Source organism: Dreissena polymorpha, chromosome 6 (genome assembly GCF_020536995.1).
Source record: "Dreissena polymorpha isolate Duluth1 chromosome 6, UMN_Dpol_1.0, whole genome shotgun sequence".
NCBI classification, from domain to species: Eukaryota; Metazoa; Mollusca; class Bivalvia; order Myida; family Dreissenidae; genus Dreissena; species Dreissena polymorpha.
This window is the reverse complement of record NC_068360.1, coordinates 60,235,911-60,245,910: the sequence shown is the minus strand read 5'-3', so window position 1 is coordinate 60,245,910 and position 10,000 is coordinate 60,235,911.

Genomic DNA, 10,000 nt, shown 5'->3' with positions numbered 1-10,000 from the left:
AATCAATCTTAATTAAAGCTTGAGTGGTTGGTTTGTAATAAGTTTTGTAAATGTTGCTGTAGGATATGTATGCACAATAAATACTAACGCTCTGGCATATTGTGATGGTGATATGATTATATATTGCACAATGAATATGTGATGATGTTCTTGTGATAATATTGAGCCTATAATTAGTTTTTGAATTAAGCTAGCTAATTTCAAATAAGATACAAACACATCCCAATCCTAAAATTATCAGTAAGTTATAGTATTGTTTGCCTCTAGGCGCATAATTAATTGAAGGCCAAGTTTATCTGTTAATCCTCGCCCCATGTGGTGTCCCAGTGGGCTACACTGATATTAATACACGATGTATTGGTCCACAATTAAATCTCTTATAAAAACATGTCTCTCAGGTGACTGAAAAATGGCTGTGTAGATACAACAAATACTACTACAACGGAGACTAAGATAACACATGTTACAATTAATTTGTCTTCCTTGCGTTCTTCTTATACGACAAACACTTCTAAAACAAAAAGCAAAAAGCCGCTACTGCTACTGCTTCGGCTACTCTTACTGCTACTGCTACTGCTACTGCTGCCGCTGCCGCTGCCACTGCCACTGCCACTGCCGCTGCCGCTGCCACTGCCACTGCCGCTGCCGCTGCCACTGCCACTGCCGCTGCTGCTGCTGCTGCTACTGATAGTGCTACTGCTACTGCCACTGCTACTGCCACTGCTACTGCCACTGCTACTGCCACTGCTACTGCCACTGCTACTGCCACTGCTACTGCCACTGCTACTGCCACTGCTACTGCCACTGCTACTGCCACTGCTACTGCCACTGCTACTGCCACTGCTACTGCCACTGCTACTGCCACTGCCGCTGCCACTGCCGCTGCTGCTGCTGCTACTGATAGTGCTACTGCTACTGCTACTGATACTGCTGCTGCTTCTGCTGCTGTTGCTACTGCTACTGTTACTGCTACTGATACGGCTACTGATACGGCTACTGCTACTGCTACTTCTACTGCTATTTCTACTGCTACTGCTAGTGCTACTGCTACTGCTACTGCTACTGCTACTGATTCTGCTACTGCTACTGCTACTGCTACTGCTACTGCTACTGCTACTGTTGCTGCTGCTGCTGCTGCTACTGCTGCTGCTGCTGCTGCTGCTACTGCTACTAATGATAATAATTCTCCTTCTACTTCTCTTTCTACTATTGCTAGCGATGCTTCATAATTTATTTTTAAATGTATCATTTTATTAAAACAGGAAAGAACTGTTATATATATTTTCTTAAAGGTGTAAAGAATCTAAACTTTTCTGCGATTAAAGTTTTATTTAACTGGATTAGTATAGGCCACATAACAGACGCTATTGTACTGATTTGTACTAAACAACATTTTGTCATAATCAACAGTTTTAACATGCCGCAGTTTCCTTGGAAGTTAACCTTTGATTGGAGTTATGTATAAAACATTAACAAGGTATTTGTTGACAGTTTGTCCTGTCACAATTATATATTAGTTGAGCCAAACATGTGATAAAGATCCCTTTTGGGGTGGCGATAAATACTATTTATATTGTTCAACAGTGGGAGACTGAGAACACATATGTTACAATTAATTTGTCTACTTTGCCTGCTTCTTCTTTATATATTTTTCTTGCTAATCGTTTAAGTTTAGTTTTAGTTTAGTAGGTATATCAATTTACATTTTTTGATAGATATTTATTTGGATAGTAATAGTATGTTTTATTTGACTTGACATCATTGAACCGGTTTATTCATTGATAAGATCGGGATCTCCACAGGTGTTTAATCTCGATTGTTAGGTGGGGAGAAGGGTCCGAATGATAATGTTGTCGTCGGCTTACGAATCACATTTCACAAGTTTTAGACAAATATGCATACGTTATAAACCTAATTTAAGTATAACATAGATAATAACTTATCTTTATTTTGATGAACTACGTTTAAGGTATAAAACTATAATTATCTATGTGTTGTGTGCCGCATACATACCATCTTGCTTTTTTTAATTTGATCACAACGGTCCGAAGTCATAAACATTCATTATGCATGGTTGCTAAAGCACAGTGTATACTAACTAACCTATGTTTATTGCTGTTTGCTAGGGTTATTATTAATCTTTTTTATTTTTTTTTATTTGGGGAGGGGGGGAGGGCTTTTATAGAAGATTTCAACTAGTCCTTCAATTAACGAAAAAAAATATTGGTATAGGAAATATAAAAGAGTAATAGACAGCTTCATTCATGCTGTTCTATTATGGTGTTTTAACGCATATAATTATGTATGGTTGATGAAGCACATTGTATGCTACCGATGTTTATTGTTGTTTGATGATGATGTTAAGTTAGGGTTGCTGTTGTTGTTAATGATGATGATGAGGAGGAGGAGGAGGAAGAAGAAGAAGAAGATGATGATGATGATGGTGGTGGTGGTAGTAGTGACGACGACGACGATGATGATGATTTTGATTATGATAATGAGATTTGAATTAAATTAATGCGCAAAGAATTTTCTTTTTAGCGGCCAAGTGCAGATATCTGCGCTCGGCCGCTGTAAGGGTTATGTAATATTTGCAATCTACGTAGGAGTCAATAGCAGATACCAAGCACCATATGCTTATGAGAAACAAAAGCAAAATATTGGCAATCGCTGAAATCTCGAATATGACTTAATCATTTTATTAAATGAAAACCGGTAACTATTTTAAACGGTTATTATATTGCAACAACTTAGCGTTGTTTATCCAAAAGACCATTGTTATAATTACAGGGACGTCAATAGGCCAAACTATTCAGGAAATATGATTTGAGTCGTCAAGGATAGATTTTGAGATCAATGTACGTCCGATGAGATTTAAAGGGAGTTGGAGGCGTAGGGACAGATTCGTTCGAGTACGCGATCAGTTGAGAACAAATTATGTTGAAGCTTTATCGGAATTCCGGAAATTTGCGATCGGTACCGATTTTTCCTGGTTCTTTTTTATTGATTCTGATAAGTTAGCGGCCGGCACGGACATGAATATTAACTGACGAAAACCTCTTCGCTACTTTCCGAAAATCGACATGTTGCAAATATCCGTAATATTCCGCATTGTACTCTCCAGAAATTGCAACTAGAAAGACTACAATAAATCAATTAGCTACGGCTCGGGCGGGGATTTATCTTTTATCCCTGTAAGGGACCTAATGCCCCAGACTACCGGCTATTTTTTCCGGAATTCGAACTTGATACACTTGATATCCCTGAATTAAATATTTATATCCGCAATTTTGATCTCTAGAGTGCTGACTGTTAGTATTGTATTTGACTGGAATGACTGTCGATTATGTGTTTTTAAGATTAAAACAAGCTTACGAAGAACATTGTGTTTGCTTTTTTGTACGCTTTCTTTTTAAAAATGTATTGTCCGCCACGGACGCAACAATTGACCAAATGTACCAGATTGTGGTCTCTTTAAAGTGCTATGTTTTTACTGCCGTGGTATCTTAAACAAACTACACATTATTGATCGTGGACGTTTTATACTCTTATTGAATTTGTTTCCCCAAAATATGCTCTTCTATTAGTAGATGTTTAGGTGACGATGTTCTAATTATTGATCTTACACGGCCAAGAAACACTAGATAGGTCTTTGCAAAGAGAGCTGTTGGATATCGTGAATGCGTTCAATGTGGCCTGTTTATTTCAGAAAGCTATGTGCAATGTTTTATGGGGATTTCTATCAAATTGCCAATTGCAAAATTTGATTTAATTCATTCGGACCTACAAGCGGGAAACTTCTCATTAAAATTCAATGGGCTTTTAAGAAGTTCGTTGAAAGGCCAAATATGACGTTAAACAGCAACGCCGAAAAAATTGCTACTCAGTCTTATTTATCACTTTTTTGTAAGATTACCAGTAGACGTTCTTCAGTGAAATTAAGCAAACACACAGTGCCGACAAATATGGAAGGGTATTTAGGTAAAAATTACATCCTTCTTTGTGACTGTGTCATGATTCTTGATGGTACTTTCAATTAGTATGTAGACACCTTTTCATGCTTGATGACACTTACATCTTGCCTGATGTCCAATGTCTATTTACATTCTGCTTAATGGTATCATGCATGTGTACAGATGCAACATTCTTGTTCGTTAATTGCATGCTGCATATGTGTATGTTGGTTTGTGCAGAGAGACTTGTGCAATAGGCGCAGTGCATAATGGAATCAAATATTAATGCGTTTAATAAATTAACGCGATGGTAAGATGTGAGTTTCACCCAAGCACAAAGCAACATACTATCATGCATGATACAATGATGTCAATTGACAGTCATTCCGAAATGCTACGGAGGACTCCGGAAATTTACGGCGTATAACGGAAATTTTATGTTATAGGAGAAGTTGCGCACCTTTGTAAGATATTTGCTACTGAACCGAAATTAACCGCGTGTTTGTAGACTTAACTTTTTTTTGGTTAATGACTAACCATAATTTTTGTACAGTAATTTACCTTCAATAACCAAAGAAAGTCTATGGATATATTTCAATATATGCTACTAATGCATGTATGCAGAGCTCCAGATAAGACGCTTAAAGTCGTAAAAAATTGAATTAAATTTAGTAAAAAAGTAGACCTAAATTCTGTGCGTACGGTTACACATTGGAAAAATAAAATAAGAATTCAAAATGTGTGATCATGCGTAAAACTCAATATCAATGCATATAATGTAAAACATTTTATCAATGAGTTCCCACTCGTCTAGGCCCTCATTACAATTATGAAATCACAGCACTTTAACGTTATTATGAATAAGCAGACCAATCTTTACAACAGTCGAAAAGCCGAACGTTTTCCATTATCTGGTCCTTTTATCGCAAAAAGTCTGCTGTAACCCGGCAATTGTCATGAGCTCTTCTTAGACTATAAACCTAAATGCGGATGTGCCAAAAATTATATTTACCTGAAAAAAAGAATTATAATAGACTTTAAGGCTGGATTATTATAGAGTGTAAACCAAGATTTTGCTGAAAAGTTATCTGGAACTTTATGTATGTAGAGAGGAAATCGATTACATAATTTCAAATTTACTAGAGTACTTTTATATTGCAACCACATAAAATGCTATAAAACTATAATATTGAAGTGCACATATAAACTTTATTATAGATGGGTAGGTATTTCGTGTCAATTCTCTTTCACATATGAAAGAGCTGTTGGTCATGCTGCTTTAAGTATTAGATTATATTTAGATTAAGCAAAATAAAACACTAGGTATTTGCCAAGAGTCAAATATATACGAGCAGTAAGAGCGTAATCGTGCACAGCGAGACTTACTCATGTAGAATTGAAACTCGTATTGCTTTCTTTCGAAATAATTTCATGTGTCCGATCTAATATGCAATATGCCCGGTGTTTTTTTTTGCGGATTAATGTTCCGTTTAGATCCATAATTAACGAATGCCTCAATATTTTCAAAAATTAACACCGGAATAATGTTCACCGACATTTTTTCATACAGATTGGATATAAATATTATAGAGCTTAACAAAAAAATACATTAAGCCCTGTTCTCCCGGCACACGTGCTGGACACACAGGTGGTTAGCGTGTGGCTATGATAATAATTAGTGAAAACATCTTTTTGATGATAAATAATCATATTAAAACGAAAAAATCAAATTTTCTATAAAAAAATCACTATCGTTTTATATATAACAAGGTATCCAACTCGAAATCATCCGAAACGGGGTGCATCGTTTTGAGCAGCCATTACTAAATTAATTTTGCAGCGATTTTTATGACCCGGTCTTATCAACGCAGAAATGAATTTCCTTTTAGGAAATGTATATATATTGTTATATTTCTACACATGCTGGGACAAATTTTAGAAATAAAGCTATACATAATTCGCTTGACCCAGTTGTGATCGATCAGACATATTTATGAATGAAATCTCCAGTTGTAAAGACACAACTCCGCATTGGAGCAATGAAATCACTCTTGTGTTTAAAATGTCAGTTGGTTTGAAATGTATGTAAACAAATGTTTGAAAATGCGCTGGACAGTTAGTTTTGATGCATAATGCTACGGCAAGCACGGTAAGAATGTTTTTTTTCATACGTTTTATTGAATTATGGTTTCGAGGTTCGTGAACTTTGCAGGGAAAATGCCCTTTTCCCCGTGAAGATTCAGTCATGAATACTGTCTGATCGATCACAGCTGGGTCACGCGAGTTGTGTATCGTGTTATTTCTTAAAAGTTGACACAGTATTTGTAAAAATATTGCAAGACATACACATTTCCAGAAAGGAAATTTATTTCTGCGTTGAATAAGACCAAGATCGTGAAAATCGCTGCAAAATTATGAAGTAATGGCTGTTTAAAACGATGCATCCCGTTTTCGGATGATTTCGAGTTGGATACCTTGTTGATATATATTTAAACTTATTTATTTTAAGAAAAGTTGATTTTTCGTTATAATATGATGACTTATCATTCCAAAATATGTTTCACTAATTAGTATTATAGCCACACGATAACCACCTGTAGCTGGACACTTTTAAAAAACACTATATACAAATTCAAGTACTTATGCACTTAATTGATTGTAAACAATGACGGTTGAAATCCGTGCGTGGGATTTTTCTGGTAACCAAGAGCGACGTCAACGTTCATGACAAACCTGTTTATATGACATCTATTTATTGATTTTTTCCAACTTGATTGAAAATTATGTTTATGATATTTTAATACATGTAGATGAAGTAGTTGTTTCTCAACGAGGAGTACAATAGTTGTACAGTACTAGACACGAGTACTTGTAACTTTCAGGTTTCTCTTTATACCACAGACATATATAGTCATAAAATGATAAATATGTGTTTATAGAAATTGTAATTATAGCATGGTAAACAGACTAGAGAAATCTGAAAGTTTCACGCACAGGTCTGTGGCAATGGGGGTTTGGGCTACTTTATAAATATGAGGTCGATATGCAATGCACATCGGTAGATTACGTCTACTGTAATTATTGTGGATAGGGAAGGGCCACAATTCCAACACATCAGCCCCGTTATGTTCTGAATAAAATACATGTATAATTTCTTGAGTGCCAATTGCATCTTACAAATATCAAAAACATTCACGGCAGTCAATTCATTGTGTAAACCTACTGGTCTTCATGGCAATAATGAACGTATTTAGTTTAATGGAGATTATATAACGAAGGGAACTAATTCAGCTTATTCAGTTTACTAGTCAAAATGATTCGGATGTTTTCGCTTTTTTTCCGAAAAGTAATTTATTCAACATACGGAAAAAAAACGCGCGCCACCTGTTGTCATAATTAGTAACTTGCATTCTGCTTACTGCCTGTTGCTAACTGCCGTTGTTAATGACGCTTAGTGGCAAAACCGATATGACTGGTTTCAGGAATAATGAACACACCAAACATTGGATAGTCACCAAGCATGTTGAAACAATCATCAAGTATAACCGATAGAGACAAGCATGTTGGAACTGTCATGAAGCATGTTAGAATAAACATCACGCATAATGTAAATATTCATCATGAATGATGTAATGTTGCAGCAATCATCAAGTATAAACGAATAGACAACAAGCATGTTGGAATTGTCATAAAGCAAATTAGAATAAGCATCGTCATAATGTAAATATTCACCACGAATGATGTAACTTTTACCTAAATATCCTTCCATAGACATGTGTTTTACTAAAATAGACATAGAGATTTGAGCATTGGGAGTGACCTAATCATACTGTGCTTTAGCAGTATTACGGAATACCGTTAGTGCCATCGTGGTTACACATTAAAATCCAGAGGGCGAGAACGCGAGAACGCGATAGTACGATGGCGACAATGTGACAATACGATGATGACAGGGTGACAATACGATGGCGACAATGCGATAGTACGATGGCGACAATGCGATAATACGATGACGACAATCAGACAGTGCGATGACGACAGTGCGACAATACGATGGCGACAGTGAGATAGTACGATGGCGACAATACTACAGTTCGATAGTGCGATAATACGATGACGACAGTGCGAAAATACGATGACGACAGCGCGACAATACGATGGCGATAGCCGACAGTGTGATAGTACGATGGTGCCAATGCGATAACGCGATAGTATGATGGCGGCAATTCGAAAATGCGATGGCGACAGTGCGACAATACGATGGCGACATGCGATAGAACGATGGCGACATTGCGATGATACCACGGCGACAGTACGATATGACTATCGCATTGTCGCCCCGTACTATCGCACTGCCGCCATTGTATTGTCGCACTGTCGCATTGTCGTATCGTACTAGCGCGTTTTCGCAATCGTACGAAAGCATTGTCGCCATCGTATTGTCGCACTGTCGTCATCGTACTTTCGCGTTCTCGCATTCTCGCCCTCTGGATTTTAATGAGTAACCACGGTGGCCCTAACGGTATTTTGTACAGTAAAGTGCGTAAAATCTGGGTTGGAATAACAATTTATATGCCGAAAACAGATGTTGAAAACCCGACTTTGTTTTATAAGTAGTAGTCTAAATATACAATGAGTTTCCGAGCATTAAATAAAATATTAAAATAAAATTCATGTTCGTATCGGTTGAAGTTCTGTTAATAGTAGAACAAAGAACACAATAAAACGCTGATTGGGCTTACTAATTTGAGGCAAGAAAAACACATCGCGCTATTATATATAACATATAACGCGCATCGCAAAGTTCAAGCGCCCGTCTCGGTTGCCGTCGTTTCCGGTGAAGTTTCGCACAGGAGCTACCGAGTTTGGATATGAGACCACGAATCATGGCTTGACTTATATATCAGTCAGCGTAGAACCTGACCAGACTGCGCGGTTGGGACAAGCTAGATGGACCAACTTGGCCGCATATGACATAAGACCCATTTTTGCATGACGCGGGTCATCTGACCTTTATAATGGTATATAGCTTTGAATGGAATTTGCACATAGTTTATGGCATGGACTTATTGTTATGTTAATGTGTTGCACGCTTTCAAAAGCAGAGGGCATATATAAGATCAATTATACTACGGAGTTCATTTTCTGTTGCAAAATGAAATGCAATAAAGATTGTACTCAGCGGTTGTGTACAGTATGACAGCGTTGTCTGTCTGCGATGCATTTATACTGGTTCTAAGCTGGCATACTCACCAATTGGACTCAACCATCTGCTCGAACAAGAAATGATAAGTTCTACTAGCATAAACCTTTAATTGTAACTCATTTTAAAAATATTCATGTTATTTATATTATTCAATTTATATTCAAAATTATAATTATTATTTCTTTTATTGTTGTTTTCGCATTAAGAAACTTATTCGGCTTACGAAACTGAAAAATCCCATTGAAAAAAAAAATCCCTTGGGAAAAAAAATCCATGGGTTTAAAAATCCATGGGATTAAAACATCCATGGGGGATTTTGTTTTTTTTAAACACGACTAAACGCATTAAAATATCGTAGTTGTTCATCATTTCATAAAATATGATGTTTTCTGAAAGTTTCATGAATAAATCTCTCAAAATAAGAAAAAAATCCCATGGGATTTTTTTCTCCCATTTTAAAATGGGATTTTTTATTACTAATATTTTTATATATAATTGGCATAAAACCAATATACAGTCCTTAAATAACGTTAAAATACTTGCAAACGCAAATAAAACACGTTTTAAAATGTTCAAAATCCCATGGGATTTTTCTCCCATTTGCAAATTATGGGAGAAAAAAATCCCATGGGAGAAAAAATCCCATGGAAAATCGAAAAATCCCATGGGAAAATGCAAAAATCCCTGGGAACCCCAACTTGCTTAGTTAAAAAAGTAATCAGTCCGAAAATGGTATTCATATATTGTTTGTCTAATATTAATTTTTATTATTTGTGTAGACTTATATTGTACATCGTTTTGTAAAAGACAAATCTTAAAAAAAACAAGAAAAAGAATCTTT